Genomic DNA, 20093 nt, shown 5'->3' with positions numbered 1-20093 from the left:
ATCTCGATTTTCGTACTGTTCGCAATCGCAGATAAAAGTTGTTCTGTTTTTTACTCGCTTTTTTGTTAAAATGGCCGTTTCAGCATTTCTCAGAAACGTGACGTCATCATTCGAATTTTTGAAAATTTAAAATACTAGAATATTCTAGCCCTCACCGTTTGGCTAAACGTTCCAATAACGTCGCTAATCCTTCGAAATCATCAACTCGGAAGGCTTACTGCTCAAAATTCGAATCCTGCATAAATTGCATTTTGGCCATTCTGGTCGAATGTCACATACTCCCCGGACAGTCTGGTCAATGTCCTCATTGAATCGCGCAATGTTCTAAATGGTTACAGTGTCATCGAACAGAATTTACAAAATGCACGAAATTACTTTTATCTACGTCACATCGACTCACTGCAGAATATAAATGGCATCATACTACATCACTATAGCCTTCAAATTCTTTCATTAATCTGCACATTGAGGATATGACTTAAGATAAAACATATTTTCTGACTTCCAGTGTCAATGTCCCGATTGAAACTTTTTCTCCTAGATTTAAAAGGTGTTGGCTTGCAGGACAGTCCTGCCAACCAACAAGCTAAAATTATCCTACTATGCTCCTTCCCTTCGGAAATCTTGCTTGTCTATTGTCCTGAGTATTAAAACTAAGAAACTTTGTGGTTAGAAAGAACAATGCAACAACCTCCCTCCTCAAGAAGTTACTCAAGTTTTTCATGTCACCACAAAGTTATCAGTCTTCCTAAGTGATTAAAAACAATCATGCAGGCTGGAATATTTAAATATACTCTTCCCTCAAGCCTTTCTAAATAAATAATAAGTGAGTGTCTCTAAAGCCACTTCAACTAAAACCAAAATGCAAATTTATAAATGCAACAATTCCAAAACTCAACTAAATGTTTCAGTTTTCAATTACAACTTGGTTGCTTGGTTTCTCACTTGAGTTTTTCACACACATAAAACAATTCTGAGTTTTAACTTTTCTTCATCATCCCTTTGTTTTCTTCTTTTTTCGTTGTTTAGAAGTTCTAAAACTTCTAAATTCTTCTAATTTTCTTTCTTGCTGCCTCTTGTTTTCTCGACCATTCGTCAATGCTCCATTTCCTCCTCCTGTGACACTGACTCCGCACTCTCGGTTTCCGTGTCTTGTAGCACGTCATTGACTATCCTGACGCTGTTGGAAGCCGTCCTCCAACACTTCTGCTCTTCCACCCTCTGTTTACAGCAAGGTAGGGGATCCACGTTTGATTCTCTGTTTCTACAGAAGCTGTTGTGGAGACACAACGTCACGTTTCTCTCCAAATCTTCTTTCAGCATCTCTGCCTTCTCATTTCCACTACGCTCGCTCGTCCTGGAAATTCTTTTCACAGCGGTGGTCACTGCATTCCGATGGGTCACGAAAGCTCGCTTGAAAGCTCCTGCCCCAATGTCCAGCTGATATTCACTGTACACTCTGCCATGTTTCGACATATGCTTTTTCGCATACTCGTACAACCATGCAGTCATGTTAGCTCTGAACCATGGCATCAATCGTTTTCTTGCCCATATCTTCTTCACTTCCATCGGAATGTTTAGAACTTTGCACATTGTCTCAAAAAGATCTAAATCTTTTAGACAATCTAATTTCTGCAATTGTTCTCTCGTCGGTGCCTCCTGTCTATTATTTTCTCTCACATGAGCTTCCAGCCATCGTATCGCCATCATAACTCCCACTATCACTATTGTTATGGGCTGTGATGAATCTGGTAAACCCATGGAGAGCAGCTCTCCAGAGTCCCAGATCAACACCAAATTACTACGCTTGGGATACCACCAGGTCTGCAGCAAGCAGTGGCAAGGAAACTCGTCATGTGTCAACATGATGCTCCTCCAATTGCGTTTTCCTGAAGCTTCCAGCAATGGTTCCACTTCCATCATCACTCGGTGGATTTCATCATTCTCATCTACTGCATTGTAATCTGTGACAGTTGATCCTCTCTGTTTCTGTTTTTCAAAGTCACTGAAGTTCCCGCTCACATATCCCATGAACTTCTTTCCTAGTATTGACTCCAACTCCTCTTTGGTTCTCTCTGGAACTGCTGAGAACATCTTACATAGTAACTCGTAAGACTTTTCAGACATTCTCGCCAATCTCACGCACTTTGGCACTGAGAAAGCTTGATCCACGATCGTTCTTGTACTCTTCACGTCCACAGCCACGAAATGTACAGGGTATCTGCTCTTGCACATTGGAGCCAACGTTGAACCCACCAAATATCGTGCTCCTGATGGTCTACAATAAGTTTCGCTGTGTCTGATGTTCATCTCCGTTTCGATTGCTTCCCTCCATTTTCCTATATACTTCTGCTCAGTCTGCAGAACTCCTGGGAATACTTCTACGCTGATGGCTGTGACCATCTCATGTTTCTGTTCTAGATTCAATAGTGACTCTAAAGAACCAAACATGCTGTAGAATCCTAGTGCTGTCACTAGATTCACATCGGTTCCTCCATGGCAATCTGCTATCAGTTCCGTTTCCGTTCTTGCTTTCATCACTACATTTCCAAACAATACCGTCAACTGCTTGTGTTGTTTCTCCAGGGTTTTCACACAGTCTAGACTTCCACAAACGTGACCCTCTAGTCCACAGACTTCCGCCAGACAGCTACCAGGTTTGACCCAGTCTTCTGGTCCCCAGCCAGGCAACTCCACTCTATCTTCTCCGTTGCTCTTAGAGGCTGTTATCATCACATTATATATGATGTTGAGGTCACGCAGGTTACAGTCCGCATTCAGTTCCCTCTGTATGTCCTGTGTCGCCCGTAATATTGAGTCAGCGTTGGGACTAGGACACCACGATGGCTTCATCAATTCCCACACTGCCATCAAGCTCGTTCTCAGTAATTCATCTGAGAATCCCAACCCAAATTCCACTCTCTTGTCGGATTTTGGTACTGAAGGTGCAGTCACCTCTTCTTCCAAGACCAATCCCAATTTGGCCTGTGGATTGTTAACGCTCTTAGTCGTCACAATTCTGGACGTCCAGAATCTTAGTAACACCGCCTGCTCATAATCAAAGAAGCAATCACGTATGTCTTCACTCAGGAAAGGATTGTACGCTATCCCTATGATCCCGGATACATAGCTATATGACTTCTTCTTGATCGGTCCACAGTATTCACTGGATTTCGGCAATGCTCCCATAGATTCTTTAGTGAGCCTCAACTCCTTGTTTGAGAATCTCCTGATCTCGTCTATCTTTTTCATGGGTTCCAATTCTTCAGGTTCTTTCATGTTCACCCTCATCGGTTTACTTTGCTGCATATCCAGCATTGCTAGTAAGAACATGGCTTTCGTTCGCTCATCGCCTTCCTTCAACATTTTAACACAAGTGCTTAATGCAGGTACTGAGATCTGCTCTATCAGGAATCGAATGAAACAGAGAGCGTCTCTCCGCTTTGCACACGCTACTGCTGCTCCCTCCTGGACTATCAGATCCCTCAGATTCGTCATAAGGAAAACTTTTTCCTCCTTTGATCTCTTCCTTTCTTCCGAATCATATTCTTCGCGAGTCAGTCCCATCATGCACCAGGCGAGCCTGAGTTGTAATTCTGTCCTTACGTAAGGTACTGCCACGAGAGCATGTATTCTTGGCGTAGTCCTCATTTCTTCTTCGAAATACCTCAATACTACTGCTTTCCATGGAAGGCTCACTAACTGCTCGATCGTCTCCGCCTCTACGTCAGACGACGCCAAAGTTCCATACGCCTTCTGCTTGAGGGTGGTGCCTTGCAACATCATTTCCAGATAACCCTCCGTGGCTTTTTCGTCTTCCAGGGCCACTACATACCCTCTAGCCGAGTTCCGGTATTCCAACATCTCCATGTATCCACCGGTGGGTTCATCTATCGACACTGTCTCCGACACTGTTAGTCGGTTGTATTCCACTGGTGTCAGTTGTCCTGCAACACTCCCTTTTCCATGATTCATGGGAGATGGTTTGAAGTCCCTCATTTTACTCTCTCCACATTGACTGAGTATTTCCATTTCTAAAGTTGCTCCAGTCAGAGAGCGGTCACTCCTTTTGGATTTATAACCGGTTGACTTTATCCCCGCCATGAGAATGGGTGGCACCATCGCTATATCAGTTAATATTCTATCTGTGCCAGACAATTGATAATCACCTTGCCCCAAATCCATGACTTCCTCGACTCCCTTTCTTTTCGCTGAGTTACCAGCTTTCATCGATATTTCCGAATCCACTTTCGTCTTTCCAATCCTCCTCGGCATCACTCTGCTGCCTAACTTCATTTTCATCGCATTGATTTTATCAATCACCATTTTTGATCGCATTGTTCCTCTCCTGGTCCTTGACAGGTACACCACCTCTCCTTCATTGTCCTGCGGTGTCATCTTGATGGGAGAATTCGCTTCACTCTCATCAGTGGCTGAGTCGATCAATAACTCACTCAGTCTCCCTTCACACTCATCAAGCTTGTCAAGTACTTCTCTCATCAAGGGTTGATTGAGACCTGTTTTGAGAATGGACTGGGTCCCATAGCTCTGAATCACAGTCCAGACTTCTTCCATGAACGCCACTCTGTCCAGCTTACATCCCGTCCTACTCTCGTGGTCTCGGTGATGTACTTCCCATTCTTCTTCGGGTAGCGTTCCCAAGAAAAGTACCTTGGCTGAGGCCTCTATTCTTCTCCTCCGAGGTGATTCCATGAGGATTCTCTGATCGTTATTTCTTGTATTGCCAGGAGAGCTGCTCTCCGGCAAATTCCGTTTCATCTCCTCAAAGGCTGACGGAGGTTCCAGTGTCGAGATGCCTTCATCCGCTGGCTCAGTCGTTTCCAACGTGTCTGCATTATTCTCAAGATCACTGAAGATATTGAAATCCAGGCTGGATGTTCCTCCTGTCGATGCCCTGTCGTCCTCCCCACCAGCTTGATCTTGTTGCATGGGTTCTTCAGTCTGACGGTTTCCACCCTGTCCGTCATCTCCTTCTGACTTGTCCCTATTCGAGTTCGATGGTCCTTGTTTGTCATTGTCAGCTTCTTCCTGGAATCTCGGTATGAGCAATGTACCGGCTGATTTATCTTCCTCTTCTCCATGGACCACTTTGATTTCTTCGCAGCCGAAGGGTGCTAGGAAAATTCTCGTCTGCAATACTCCCGCAGCTTTCATCTCTTTTCTCACACTGGTCAGGATTACTGAGGCTTCAGGCAATTCAGTCCTGCCTCTCATCCTCATTGGAGCTAAGCCTAGTCCCCTCCATTCCTCATCAAATCCTTCAGGCTTGGGAGTAGCAGCGTTGCTTATTCGCCTTCTCGTCGCTTGATCCGTGTACGCAAATCGTGTGTACTGTAACACGGCGGCATTTCTCCCCACGAAGTATGGATCCATCGTCGCCGAGAAATTCCCTACTCTCCTTTCATTGGTTTCGAATGCTCTCAACCTAGGAGTTTGTACTACGGAGACTGCTCCGAGCAACATCCTTCTTATCAGAGGGAATTCAGGGATTGCTTCGGGTAGCTTCTTGTAATCGCCCCAGTCCTTCGTCTCTTCTCTCACCTTGTGATACGCTGCTGTGAGACGAGGCACTCTGGTCATTTCGCCATTCGTTTTGTCATAGGGCCTCAGATTCCAAAGCTTTGGAAACACCTCGATGTGCCCTCTTTCTACTTCTCCCATGCGGTCACAGAAGTGATCGTCAAAATTGATGACTGTCATCTCTGGCTCCGATATTTTCGCAAATAACAGATCTTCACTCATGAGCTCTCGCAATGCGTGCTGCTCACACCAGTTCAGTGTACTACCGTCCACTGCCGATATGAGGTTCAGGTGCAACACCGACCTCCTATATGCTTCCACTTTAACGTCAGGGAACGCAAAGGTGACTGCTGGTCCATAGATCACTGTCACGAACTCCGTGACTCCTCTGATCAGTGCCAAGGGATCGATTCTCATAGCTAAGCTCAAATCTGTTAACAGCGGCATGCCTCCAACATGTCGTCTAACATCTTCCTCTCTTTCAATTGTCTCGTCTTCTCCGGTTCCAAAGCGATTTTGCTGCAAGAGATACTGGATAAGAGTGTGTCTCAGATCTCTTATTTTGTTCCACGAGTCTGTGGATTTCTTCATATCCAGATTCCTCACTCTCTCTTTCATCTGCTCTGGACAACGTGCCAGTTTCATCAGTCCTCCCAAGTTTCCGTGGGTTATTGCGATCAATGTCAGAAGTCCATCTAGTCGCAGGTTCTGTATTCCATCCGTAAGCAGTATCACCGGTCCTTTCACGAAATTCTCCGCTCCAAATGTCACAAACAGGGCTATTAATTCCACTATCGATACTTTCACTACCGCTTGGAGGAATTCCTTTATCAAGTAGTGCGAGATTTTCGGGTAGACTTTTGCCAAGAAGGACGCGGTCCATCCGGCTCCCAACCCTTCTAGCATGCTGTCTGTCCTTTCAAATCCCTCCTGTCCTTTCACTTCCTGGGTCCAGAAGGTTTCCAGAGTAATCTGACACATTCTGTTCACGAACTCAGCTGTCTTTTCTCCGGCATTTTCCGCCAGGTTCACCTCCTTCAACAAGTAGGCGTGTATCTTAGTGATCATTACTGGGCCTTGCTGAAAAGCATCTGCACCCAATGCCGCTACTCTCGGATTCAGGTGTAGCCACTGGTTTGCTTCCGGCTTGGTTCTCAGCACCATCGCTTCCAGATGAGCTCTCGTCTCCAGTGAATTTTTTCTTCTCGTGTCTTCACTCGCCACTTCCATTGCTCGGAACCACAAGTCGTTGGACATCGCCGTGATCACTCGATGGTCGTCATCTATTCCTGGTTTCAGTTTGAGTTGCCGACTGAAGTTGGACAGTTCCAACCCCAGCACTTCGTCCAACACCAACATGTGTAACGCGTGGTCCTTGAACCCTCTCATCGCGTTTGAGATATCTGACCATACTGCCGGCAGTTCAGCCTTAAGTGGCCTCAGGTTCTCCATTTCTATCATGCGATTCGGGGCTGATATGATCACATCATATTTTCCCTCCGAAAGTAAGGCTACCATTGCATACACAAATTTCAGTCCATCCGGGAGATATGCATATCCCGGAGACAACGCAAATACTACTCTCAACGTCACTTTATTGAATGATCCCTCCTTTGTCGCGTCTACCACTTCACCCATTGACTCCAGGATGTCTTTTATCGCTGGCCATACTGCGTTTTCTGCTGTTGCAGGATCTCTGAGCCTGCTCAGAAAACCTCTACTGTGTAGATGGTCATTGATGCCAGCAAACACAATCGTTATCGGGTTCATTTCTGTCTGCCTTTGTACCCCTATAGCCAATGACACTGATTGCAATAGGTCTAGGTCAACTGCGGCCAGCATTATGACGTCCGGCCAAAACAAAGACTTAGAGGTGTACACGAACTCTGAATTCGCTACTACCATGATTTTGGCCTTTCTCATCTCTGCTTTGTCGTAGGCGGCGAAGATGGTCTCATCTTTCTTTATCGCTGTCAATCCGCCATATCTCTGGGCATCACCATCTTGGTTCACTAGTTTTGGGTACACTCTCTCCTTCACATGACCAGGTGGTGTCGTCAATTGCCTAAATATCTTCACGTGTTGTCCAATCGGCGCTCTCGCCGTCAGGAATCTTCCTGGCCTTTCTTCACGATTCCTCTCATCATGGTTCAATCTCACATCTTGCAACGGTCTTGCATTCACAGGTCCTATTGTGTTGTTGGAGGGCAGTCCCTCCAAGTCGGCAAACCTCAAGGCCGTCGTGGAGCTGAAATTTGTGCTAGCGGCTATCAACCAGTCTACGCCGGTTATCGAGTACAATCTGCTGACGGATAGCGTCGCTCCATTCAGCATCCTCCTTGCATCTTCGATGAAGCTCACTCTCTGTAGGTCCAGCTTCATTAGTTCTTCTTTGTATATATGCCAAGGAGACGGTATGGATCGCGACCACATCAATGAGCCTCTGCTCGGTCTCTCCTCTCGACTGGTACTCGTCGTCTCCGATCTAGTGTCCGATCTGGATGTGCCTGCTACTTCCTCGATTGGTTGGTTGACAGGTCCTATCCTTTTCCTAGGATGGATTGTCCTCCTCATCGGTGCTTCTCCCAACCGATCTTGTACGTCTGTTCTTCGACCTGGTTCACTGGAGCTTTGTTGCCGGTAATTTATGGCGGCTGGGACCGTACCCAAGCGTGTTTCCAGGTTAGGAGGCACAAAGGTGGTGATCACCGTATCACTCACCGTTCCCTCTTCCTTCAGCACTCATGTGTCAAAGAGTTCTGCTTCCAGCTCATCCAACCGTTCTTGGAAGACTCGATTCAACCAAGCTTGTCCTTCGACACTGTCGAAGTGGATGCCATCTGTGGTCAGTCTGGCTTGATCCATGGCTCTCAATTCATGTTCAATGTCCATGAGGATCATTCTTCCGGCGTTTCGATTTGCTAGGTTTCTCAAGATGTTGTTCCATCTCATGACTCCCTCGTTGTGCCTTCTTCCTGATACTGTCAGGCTTCTTGTGTTGATTGGCACCGTGCAAACGGTCAGTACCGCGCAACTGAACTTCTGCCAGAGAGTAGTAAACAAACACACCATCATTGCTTCCCACAGTGCTTCCTGCTCATCTGATCCTCTGGAGATGTCATTCGTCCCAACTAAGATCATCACATTGGGTATATTCCCTGGATTCATCAGCTCCACCATGCGATATAATTGGGCAATCGTCGCGCCTCCAAAGGCCATCACCGTGGTGACCCATGAGGTCCTCAAATTCGACAGCACTCTGACTAAGCTGTCTCCCAATATCAGGTGAGATGTCCCGAGTGGTGGTTGCTGCAGGTTCACAGCCGGGCTCCAGGTAGCTCGATTGAAGCAGGCTCTCGGATCTGTCTCCGGAACTCCCGTGAAACTATACTTCAATTGATTATTCTTCTGCACGTCTATTACACGAGACACTTTCTTCGCTGGAATCTTCCTTACTTTCCTCTCTGGGATTCTCGAGTTCCCCATGAGTGGTGTCACGTTACTCAACCCTTGTCTGATTACTGTCTGGGAGAGTTGTACTCTGCCCGTATCGTCAATCGTTCCATAGGGTGCAGTCACCCCGGAACCTGGTGCATTCTTGTTAGCGACCAATCGTCCAGCGGTCTCTATCAGTTTTCTCACTGTCTGTTCTACGACGGGATCACCCAAGGTGTCACTAGGATCCGGGATTGTTACTCGGTTCGTCTCTGCTGGAAGCCGTGTCTCCGTTGTTTGACTCATTTCTCGAGGTGTCAAGAGCTCCATCGGGGACTGCCCACGAGGAATATCCCTTGCAGGTATCATTTTCTCAATGGACGTCGTCAACGCCACCTGCTCCGATCGCTCCTTGTATTCCTGCCTTAAGCGTTCGATCTCTTGACCCTGCTTTTTGTTGCAGTCTTCAAACAACTTTCTCCACATGTCCCGGTCTTCCTCCATCGCCAGCATGGTCTTCGTCATATCGTCTAACTCCTTCTTCGTACTTCTCAACTGATCGTTCATCTCGTCCAGATCTTGTATGGTTTGGTTCGTCTGAACCTTCTGTGTTACTTTCGCCCCTTTTGGTGGCACAGCTGCTCTCAGTGGTGAACCAGACGAGGTCGCCTCGCTGTTCATCTCCCGATGCATTCTCGTCAGCCCAGGTTTGGGCTTGGAGGGCATTGGCATCTCACCTGGTTGGTAAGTCCTAGAACTTCCCAACCCAGGCTCATTCGCCAAGTCACTCCCTGAGAGAGCCCCGTTTCTCCACCTCATCACTCTCATGTTCGGGCGGTCTAGTACTCCTCTTTCTCCATATGCTGCCATCAACAGGACTTCCGTGGGGCGGTCCCCACGGTTGTCGTGCCCCAAGATGTTAATCAGGGCGGTCAGCAACATGACCACCTCTGGGTCCTCCAGAGCGAAGTCTCGTTCGATCAGCCGACGATAGATCGCATCTACCATCGGTCCTACATATGCCTCTGCCAGGTCCATCAATTCATCCAGGTTGAAATTGTCCATACTGTTCTTTCCAAGTTTGATTTGATTTCGATTTCAAGTTTTGACTCAAGTGAGCAATTAAATGATCAATCAGGATCTAGAAAAGAAATCACGAATGTCACACCTGTCAATTTCACCTTAACATACATCGTTAAAATTTGCTTAAAGACAGTTCAGATAAAAAGATATTTATCCTAAAATTTATTAAAATCAATTGGTTTCTAAAATTTTGGAATTCGACCTAAGATTGGACAGTCCAAACTTTGGATCTATTCCCAAGATCGTCATTTAGTTGTTCATGGTCACTAACCCCTACTTACCCATGATCTTAATAACCTAACACATAACATAACATAACGCACCTCTCACATATTACACACAACTTAGTCTTTGGCCTAACACCCTCTCGCACATCACTCAGCCTATACTTAAGTAATATTTCTTATGTAGATATACTTGTATGTTCGTATCAGAGAATATCACGTGTACAAGCGCGTACAATTCCCGAGGATGCAGTCTTCCTCTATTTGGATCGTACACTGGAAGCGAAAGCTCCTTCACGTCCATTTCCACAAGGAAGTCCCTCAGCCTCGTCAAAGACAAGACTAGATTTTCTGGGTCCACGTGTTGCTTCTCTGTCGCCCTCGTTACCAGGAAGCATAAGTACTTTCCCGGTATTTGCGACACCGCCGGGGGTAAGGCTGCTACGCCCCCTATCCCTGGTCTTTGCTTCCAAAGGAATTCCACGTTTTTATATTCCCTCTTAAAATCTGCCGCTAGCGCCGTCCTAAAACTCATGTCTGCGGTGATAGCTACCGCACATGTTCTGTTTGTGAGTATGAAATCACTGTCTGTTAGTATTATGTTACTAGAATATTCATTTGGTAAATTAAAATATGACTCAACTACCCTGCCTATGTCAGGTTTCTTAGGTTCTTCACCTGTTTCTGCTTCTAAGTTTCCTGTTTCTCTTGCTATTCTCAATTTTTTTATTATCAAGTTTTCAGTGTGGGTAAGTCCTACCCCCACTCCCCGGACAAAAATATCCATCGGCGTCCCCGTCGATCGCATACCGGGTATTAAGTCAAGATTAGAAGCTGGAATGAGAAGTTGTCCTTCCTGGGCAGCCCAGGAAGGATCATCTCGTTCGGTCTTAATGTATTTCGCGCTTTCGCGATCTACGTCTTGAATCGTAACGCTGGTCTTTTCAGGGTCTGATGTCATTTCGTTCAGCCACTCTAAGACACGCAGGTTCGTCAGGTCTTGTTCATTTGACTGCTGTTGCTCATCGTCGAACTCCACCTCGGGTTTCGACCAGTCGTCAACCCACTCATCGTTGTGATCATCGACTATGTCAATGTCCTGTGACACTGTTATTTCCTCTAAACCCACTACTTCCTCCACTATTTTCTTTAGATCTATCCTATCCACTACAAAGTCGTCACCGTAAGGATTGTATTTCTTTCTTAGTCTCGTCCCGTCTTTCTGACGAGTCTGCATCGTGAACGGAAGATCTGGTTCCATGTTCTTGGGAACCTCTGTCTGTTCGGAATCCTGCCAATCTTCCTCTGCGTAGGGCAAGGTTTCATCGTCCGCTTCGATCTGTTCGTTTGGATCCAGGTCCAATGGTGTATCCGTACCTTCCTCTACGACCTCGTTTCCATCGTTCTTCTCCCTGGTGCCTTTTTCATTGACCTCACAAGCAGGATCCATCATTAGATAATCCCCTTCTTCCATGTCTGCAGGTATACACCAGTCTTCTGTCGATGGATTGTGTGGCTTGATGTTCTCGTAGTGGGCGGCTCGGCCAGTACTCAGTCTATAAAAGCGTCCCTCTTGGTGCACCTCTGTAATCATGAAGGGTCCCCTCCACTTCTTCAGAAGCTTTTTTGTCCCTTTCGGTGGTATAACGTTCTGAAATACCCATACGTAGTCTCCCACCGAGTAAGCCTTTGCACCAGCTGCTTTCTTGTCGAATCTTTTCCTCTGCCTTGCCTGTGCCTGCTGAGTGTTTCGTCTACACAAGTCGTTCAACTCCTGTTGGCGTCTGATCACATCCCTCACGTAGACCTGTGGGGATCTTTTCTTTCCCTCATACTCTGGGTAGAAGAATGTCAAGGGTAAAGACTTCTCGTGTCCCGTCAGCATCATGTGTGGACTGACTCCAGTGGTGGAGTGTTGCGTGCTGTTATATGCTCCCATCACCTGTGGAAGGTATCTGTCCCAATCGGTCATGTACCTGGAACAATATAATCTCAGCATCGACACTAACGTCCTGTTCTGTCTTTCCACTAAGCCATTCGTCTGAGGGTGGTATGTCGTGGAGTGAGCCTGAGCGACCTGTGAGCGTCTCATAAGCTCTTTCGTAAGCTCTCCTACGAAAGCTGTTCCATTATCCGATTGAAACGTCATCGGACAACCATGTCTTGCTATCCACGTTTTGATCAGGTGGTCGCATGTCTCTTCCGCCGAGGCAGTTATGCAGGGCACGGCCTCTGCATACTTCGTGAAGTGATCTATCATGACCAAGACTTGGTTGTAACCGCTGTCTGTCATGCATATCTTCTGGTGATCTATCTTCACCACCTCGTTGAATTCAGACGACTCAATTGATTGTAAAGGAAATCGCAACTTCCTAGGATCCTTGACCTGTTGGCATGACAGACATGCTGTCACCCATTTCTCGCATGCCTTTTTCATCCCAGGCCACTCAAAGCGCTTCAGGATCCTCTGATACACTTTGTCAATCCCTTGATGGCCCATCTGATCATGCGACCTGAATAATAGTTCTGTCTGATAGAGTTGCGGCAACACTATCGCGTTATATTTGTATAAGACCTTGTCTTCTTCTCTTCTCCTGCAAGCCACGATCCCGTCCTTGTTCAGATATAATCTCCCCTCCTTCTGCATGAAATATTGTCTCAGGATCCTATAGCTGTCTTCTTCCAGATCACCTTTGTCAGGTGCACCGTTTTCTATCCACCTTTTTAGGTTGCTTGTCATGCGATCATTTCTCTGCGCCCTTAGAAGGTCCGAGAGTCTGTATCTCGCCTTCAAGTACGTCTTCATGACTCTCATCTGACTGTTCAGCTCGTTGGGCTGATGTGTGTCTTCTTCCATCTTAACGCACCAAATCTTCGCCAACGGTTGTGTTTCTTGTTGAAACGGCTGAAGATCAGTCCTGACTACCTCTTTCTGCGGCAACAGGCTTATCGAACGTTTCGATACCGCTATCGTTTCTAAGTCATCCGCTGCGTTGTCAAAGACTCTTTCGCTTGATATTAGGTAGCGATCACTGTCAGGATCCTGGTACACCTCTCTGTCCAGGTTTCTCGCCCGAGTTTCCACTAGTAGCGTGTGTATCGCCAGTTCTGACAGTTCTGATCCCGAGGTCGAATCCCTGTCTGAATAGGTGTTCATTCTCGAGCTTTCTGACTTATCATCCGTCGAAGGTGTTGTGCTGGAGACTGCACGCTCCTCCAGATCATGTCCGTATTTCCTTCGCATCCATCTGAACTCCCCGGACAAAACTTTGTTCTCTAGGTCCTGTTTCTCATCAGGAATTTTCTCGTCTATCTCGGACTCCCCGGACAAATTTCCTTGTCCCGGGTGTTGATCTTGTGATCGCTGGTTTTTCTCCTTATCCTTCTCCCCGGACAAATAGTCTTGCAGCAGATTTTGTTTTACAACTCCACCCTCTTTATCCCGGTCTACAAAGGTGACAGTTTTCTTTTGCTTGCCGCTCTCCCGTCCTTTCTGTCCGTAAGAAGTACTGGTTAAAATCTCTTGGGGTATTGAGGATACTAGTTGCTGAACTATTGTCCTACAATCCCTCTTGTTCTCTTCGTGCTGTTGTCTGGACGGCATGATCTTCACTTTCTCACTGACTGTTAGCGATGCCACTGCTGCTGTCCACTCGGGGTCATCTCTGGTCACTTCTCTTTCTAACAATCCACCCAGTATCCGCATCACTTGTGGTGTGACTTGCACCGTTTTATCCAATAATGAGAGGCTGTTTATATTCATGCGAGAGAGTTCCTGCTGTACCAGGTTCGAGCGCAGCAACAAATCCAAGGGGAGCGGGTCCTCCCTTGACAGGATCTTTATCTCAGCTGCTTTCTCTACAGGTAACTCAGGATGCCCCGGAATTGGATGTCCAGACTTATCCAACCATCTCGTTAAGGGAAGCGCTTCATAAGTTTCTTTGTCCAGAAACGAGAATCCCTCCTTTACTTCCGCCTGATTGGCCTGCTTCTGCTCCAATCTTTCATAGAACTCAGTTTTCTTGCTGAGACTGTCAGCATTCTGATGTTTATCACGCATCCTATGTTCGATTATCATATGGTAGCCATCCAATCTGACTATCCATCTACCAATATAACTCTGATCCATCGAGTAGGTCTTCAACCAGGATAACGCTCTGTTGTCCACGCGTAACTTGAAGGGAGCGCTCCCCAAGTATGCACGGTACTTTTCCACGAAGGTGACTAATGCAAACATTTCTGCTTTCGGTGCGCCATATTTCATCTCTGTGTCACTCAAGACCTTGCTGCCGTATGCAATGGGACGGAGGACTGTTCTTCCGTTCCATTCTTGCTCTTGATGCAATATTCCTGAGATGGCCACCACCGATGCGTCTGTGTCAAGAACATACATGCCCTTTTCTGTAGGCATGCCCAGCACTGGCGCTTCGCACAGTTCCCGCTTTATGTTCTCGAAAGCAACTTGTGCCTCATCGTTCCATTCGAACTTTTTCCCTTTGTTGCGCATCAGCTTCTGCATCGGGTACACCTTGTCCGCGTATCCTTTTATGAATTCTCGGTAGTAATTGGCAAACCCTAGGAAGCTCATGAGCTGTGTGTCCGTTCTAGGAGCTTTCCATGTCAGCACAGCCTCTACTGCTTCTGGATCTGGCCTCACACCATGCCGGTCCACCATTCTTCCCAGGTACTTGATCGAATCCCTAAGGATTTCACATTTCGATGGTTTGCATTTCAAGCCTGCTCTTTTCATACATCCGAAGACCTCATCGAGTCGATCAATGTGATCCTCCAGGGTTGGTGTCGCTATGACTACGTCATCCACGTAGCACATCAAGAGATTCCCGTACTTTTTGGTCACTCCTGTCAAAGCCTGAGCCATCAGCCTTTGAAAGGTTGCTGTTGCATTGCACAAGCCGAAGGGCATCCTCTTCCACTGGTACAACCCCAATTCGCACGCGAATCCGGTTTTCTCCCTGTCCTTCTTTCGCAGAGGAACCTGCCAGAAGGCAGAACCCAAGTCCAATGTGGTGAAGAACTTTGCATCACCAAGTTTGGATAGGCTCTCGTCTATTCGCGGTATCGGGTACGCATCTTTAATCGTTACCGCGTTCAAGTAACGAAAGTCGCAACAAAATCTAAGCTGCCCCCCTTTCTTTTTCGCCATTACTACTCCGCAAGCCCATGGTGATTTCGAGGGTTCTATCATGTCGTATTCAAGCAACATTTCTATTTCCGCTCGGCACGCTTCCGATTTATGTGGCGTCATTCGCCTTGCGCCTTCCCTATGGGGAACGGCGCCCTCTTCTAGTTCGATTTCGTGTTCGACGAAATTACAGCAACCGATGTCCGCCTTATGTTTTGAAAATACTTCGGCGTTCCGATCTAGGAGGTCCCGCAATTTTTCAAAATCTCCCTCACCTATTTTTCCTTTTAAATGTTCTATTTCTGGCAAAACCGGTTTGTCAGAATCTAGTTCATATGACGAGGGGCGTTCCGGAAAATTCGAGCAGCTTGATAAGCCGTCGTCCGTTTCGGATTTCATTGAAAACAATTTACGAATAGATTTTAATTCATTAATTCTCTTTAAGATTTTATCTTTATTTGCATGATAAGGACAGTCTTTCACACTATATTTCTTCGAGTTTTCTGTCTCCTCATAGTCGGTCCTCATCGGCAAGGCGTAGCCAAGCTTCTTTCCACGCTGGATTGAAACCGTGGTGTCCAGTGTGTTCAACAACACACTGACACACAGTCCGTTTTGCGTTACCGAGAAGCTCCGGCCTAAAATCACCGAACTCTGACTATTTGGATTCGGTACTAAGCAAACCTGTTTGCTATCACTTAACGAATTTAAATTTCTCATTCTAAAAATTGCTACTACAGCTTGTCCTGGTTGTAACTTTACTTTTCTATCCAAAAAAACTGGTACCTTGTTCTCGTCTGTTATTATCCTATTAATTGGTCTCTTAACATACTTTCGGTCCGGGTTTCTAATCCGTATTAGACCGTTGTTCAAGTCAATCATCACGTCAAAGTTCCTGACAAAATCTCTGCCCAAGATGAATTGGTCGGCGTCTTCCAGATTCTCTACCACCAGGAAGCTCATCCAAAGGTTCCGTCCTCCCATGTGAAGGACCGTCACCGGTGTTCTTCCGGCTACGTAGATAGCTCCTCGATTTGCAGCGGCTAGTCGGAGATTCGTAGGAATCAGATCTTCCCGCGTGAAGCCCATTCTCTCCCAGGTTTTTATCGGCATCACACTCACCACCGCGCCTGTGTCCAGAAGCCCTGTGACTCCAATTTTTGTTCCGTTGGTGTCAAGCAGGTGTGCTGTCACATCTGCTTCATATCCAATATGTACCGCGTCTTGTTCCATCATGGCGTCATGGCCTATCCTGCGGACTTTGAGTTCCTCTTCACCCAAATAGATCTGCCCCATTTGGTCATCATCTGTTGTTATGTAAGTCCTGGTGTAGATGCTGATTCCATCCACGTTCAGCATTATTTGATACGGCCCATAGACCTCCAAGTAGCGTCCATGAAGTTTCTTCATGCGAGGGCCACCCGTCGTTAGTAGTGCTCGCACAGCTCTCGACTCAGTGCGTGGCTCCACCTGCCTCAGATAATCTGCATATGTGTCCAAATGCATTAAAGTGAACTCTGATGGTTCACTCAAATTTCTTATTACCTGGTGTCCAGCCACTGAGATTATCGACTGTATCTTCTTTCCCTGCGGCGCCATGCCGAATCTCTTACCGGAGATCACTTTAAGTTTCATATCTAAACTGCTTGGTGTTTTCGTCTCTTCGAACTCCGTTGCCTCGAAGGTATTCAGTTGCTCCTGAAGCTTTTCATTTTCCAGTTCAAGTTTCACTTTTTGTTCGATCTCTTTCGTCACCAATTCCTGCTGTACTCTATTTAAAGCATCCTTTGCGGCTGCCTTATAATCGATCTTGAAGTCATCGGCCGCAGTTGCTGGTTCCGGTTCACGTGCCTCTTCTGTTACTGCTTGCATTTTCTTTGCCGCCAGCTCTTGAGGTTTGTCCTTCCTGCGTGCCTCTGCTTCGCTCAAAAGTCGAGCCTTGCTTGCTTTCACTCCTGACAAAGCTTCTTCATGCCTTGGATGCTTGATGTCTGCCACTGCATCCCAGAATTGCGGACAATCTGATTTAAAATGACCTTCCAAGTTACAAAAGAAACACCTCGGGCCAAATTTCGCAATTACTCCTCTCATGAAATCCTCATGATCCAACTCTGACGCATCTTCGTCCTCGAGGCTAAAGCCTATTGCTTTCATGCCTTGTTTGTAAGCTGGGCATGCTGACACATGATGGTCTGTTGAACTGCAATTAGCACAAGAACGTCTCTTGTCCATATCATCCCTCGGTTTGTACCAATTGTTCCCTTGGTTAGCTGGTCCGTTGTTAAAATTGCCATAATTGTTCTTGTAATATCCAGATCTCGAAGGAGGTTTCAACAAAAGATACTCTTTTGATTTGAGCCTCAACTCCTCCGGTGTTGGCGCATTAGTTGATAGTGGTGTGTAATGCGTTGCTAGCATCGTACGAAGTTCATCATTTTTCACACCATCGATGAATTTTGAGGCTACGGCCAGGTTCATCCTTCGGTTTGACTCATCCGGTTGGCTGCGTCTTCTCAGCATTTCCAAATCATCGAGAAACTTGTCTATTGTTTCATCTTCTCGTTGCCTCCGTTTCTCGAAGCGCATCATCGCCTGGTGCCCCTGCACCCCTGATCCGAAACGGTTTAACAAGATTTCGAAGATTTTCTCTGCAGTGTCACGTTGATACTGTTTCTTGGCCATGACACAGTTCAGGGCTGTCCCTTCTAGGTTGCTGGTGAGCGCGCTGCATTCCTGTCTCTCCGACAAGTCCTCTTCCTCGAAATGCAGCTTCATTACCTCTATCCAGGTATCAATACAGCCATCAGATTCGTCTTTGTAGCATCTTGGCTTCTTAAAGACTCTTCTGGACTTTTCACTGCGTTCATTGGTTCTAGATAACCGCGTCAGGAATGTCTCCAAAGACCTGTTCAGGGGTTCAAATGCTGTGGCCATTGCCGTAGCATCCCTTGAGTGTCCCGCCTGAGTGTCCTCACACCTTGTCGAAGGCTCTGTGTGCGGTGCATCCCTGCAATCCGAATCACCATGAGCGTTTCCCGCTTGGCCCATGTGACTCCTCCTCGGGCTTGTATGCCCCATGTTGCCAGAATCGCTTCTCCCGGTCGCATGTGTGCTTTGCGTTGATCGTTCGTTCGAGGTTTGTCTGTTCCCCGTTGAACTTGCTCTACTGTTCGGGCCCCATGCTGTATTACCCCTTGTGGCAAAGCCTGATGAACTGCCCCTGCCTCTAGTGGATCCATTTGCCTTTCTCCTTTGATGTTCATTGAAGTTCACCCTCGGTTCCCTGCTGGGACCTCCCGAGTTCGGCTCTCCTTCTTTTGGTCCACTCTTGCTGCTTAGTAGCCCGTCCAACCTATCCATGATAGCCTGCGTTCGCCTCTCCATCATCGCGTCTATCTTTGTGTCAAGAGACCCAAGAGACTGCTCTTGCTGAATTCTTAACTTCTCCATGTCGGCTCTTAAGCGTAACTCCCTCTGTTCCGCCTCTCTTGTCATTCGCGACAAGTTCCTCGTCATATGTTCGTCCGTTCTTTCTTTCAAGCGTTTTTCGCTTCTGCCAACTTCTTGTCTGTTGCGGTTTATTTCTTCCCGCAGACTTTCTCTTTCAATGTGAACTGCTCTTTCCAGTTCACTCATCCTTATCGACATCTGTTCATTTTGTTCTCCTAAACTGCCCACTATGTTGTTTAAGGCTTCCTCTAGTGCTGCCCCGTTATCCATGAGTGGCGTCACTAGTGGTGGTGTAACTCTGTCGGTCCCAGGTAGCTTCGTGCTGGTAGAGATCCGGGCCTTGACTCTCTGTCTTGACGTTTTATCATTATTTATTTCAGGATCCGCTAACGCGTTGCCAAGCCCTCTGGTTCTACTCTCTTCAGGTTGTGGCTCCGAACTTGTCCTAATCGTGAAGTCCTTCGACTGGCCCGGCGTGTCTGCCTCTTTGCTTATCGTTGTCACTACACCAAATTTATCCATGGTTCCAGTCTCTCTTCCGACGTGTGCCTCACTCTCCTGGATCGAACTATTGAGACTGACTTGAGATCCAAAGTCCCCTTGCTCCTCTTCATCCTCTTCCTCCTGGGACTCCCCATCGTTTCCTGCTCCTCCTCCCATGCTGAATGGAAAGATGTTTCCGAAGGTGTTCTTCACTCTTTCTGAGAACGATGATGAGGTTGTTTGTTTTCCAGTTCCGCTTGCCATCATAGTGTTGTCTGTCGGAGATCTTCTAGTTGCCGTTACTTCAGTTGAGATGTCGGACAGTTCCGACATCTCCTCTCGATCCAACGTCCCGGTGGAAGTGGCAAAATCATGGCCTTGTTCTACCGGAGTAGATTCACTCGCCAGCCTTCTGCCTCTCCCTTCCAGTCCATTTACTCCCTGGTTGTCGTTCATGGTATGGTCCGTATTGACCTCCACTTCTAACAGTTCTCTTCGCTCTTCTGAGGTCTTTTGACTTCTCGTTTCAACCATTCTGCCTGAAACCGTCCCCTCTTTATCGGACCGGGTTCGCTTGATCCAATCCACAAAAGGATCGGTCATCGTTTTTCTTTGCTTTACAGGTATGAATTTCCTAGAGCTATTACCTCGTTTTGGTATCCTTGACTTGTCTAAACTCATTCTTTATTTGTCACTTTCCTATGCCTACTCTTGACTCAATTGCTAGAGACCTT

At 46.8% G+C, this 20093-nt stretch overlaps 1 protein-coding gene across 1 annotated transcript in view; it reads right to left on the bottom strand.

Annotated features, from left to right (window-relative positions):
- Positions 1–20093, bottom strand: part of LOC134839017 (dynactin subunit 6-like) — a 275517-nt gene that overhangs the window by 39819 nt on the left and 215605 nt on the right. The window lies entirely within an intron of this gene.

The sequence above is a fragment of the Symsagittifera roscoffensis genome, chromosome 2 (assembly GCF_963678635.1).
Source record: "Symsagittifera roscoffensis chromosome 2, txSymRosc1.1, whole genome shotgun sequence".
Classification (NCBI taxonomy): Eukaryota; Metazoa; Xenacoelomorpha; order Acoela; family Convolutidae; genus Symsagittifera; species Symsagittifera roscoffensis.
Note: the sequence above shows the minus strand (reverse complement) of the source record. Positions and strands in the feature narration are given on the sequence as shown.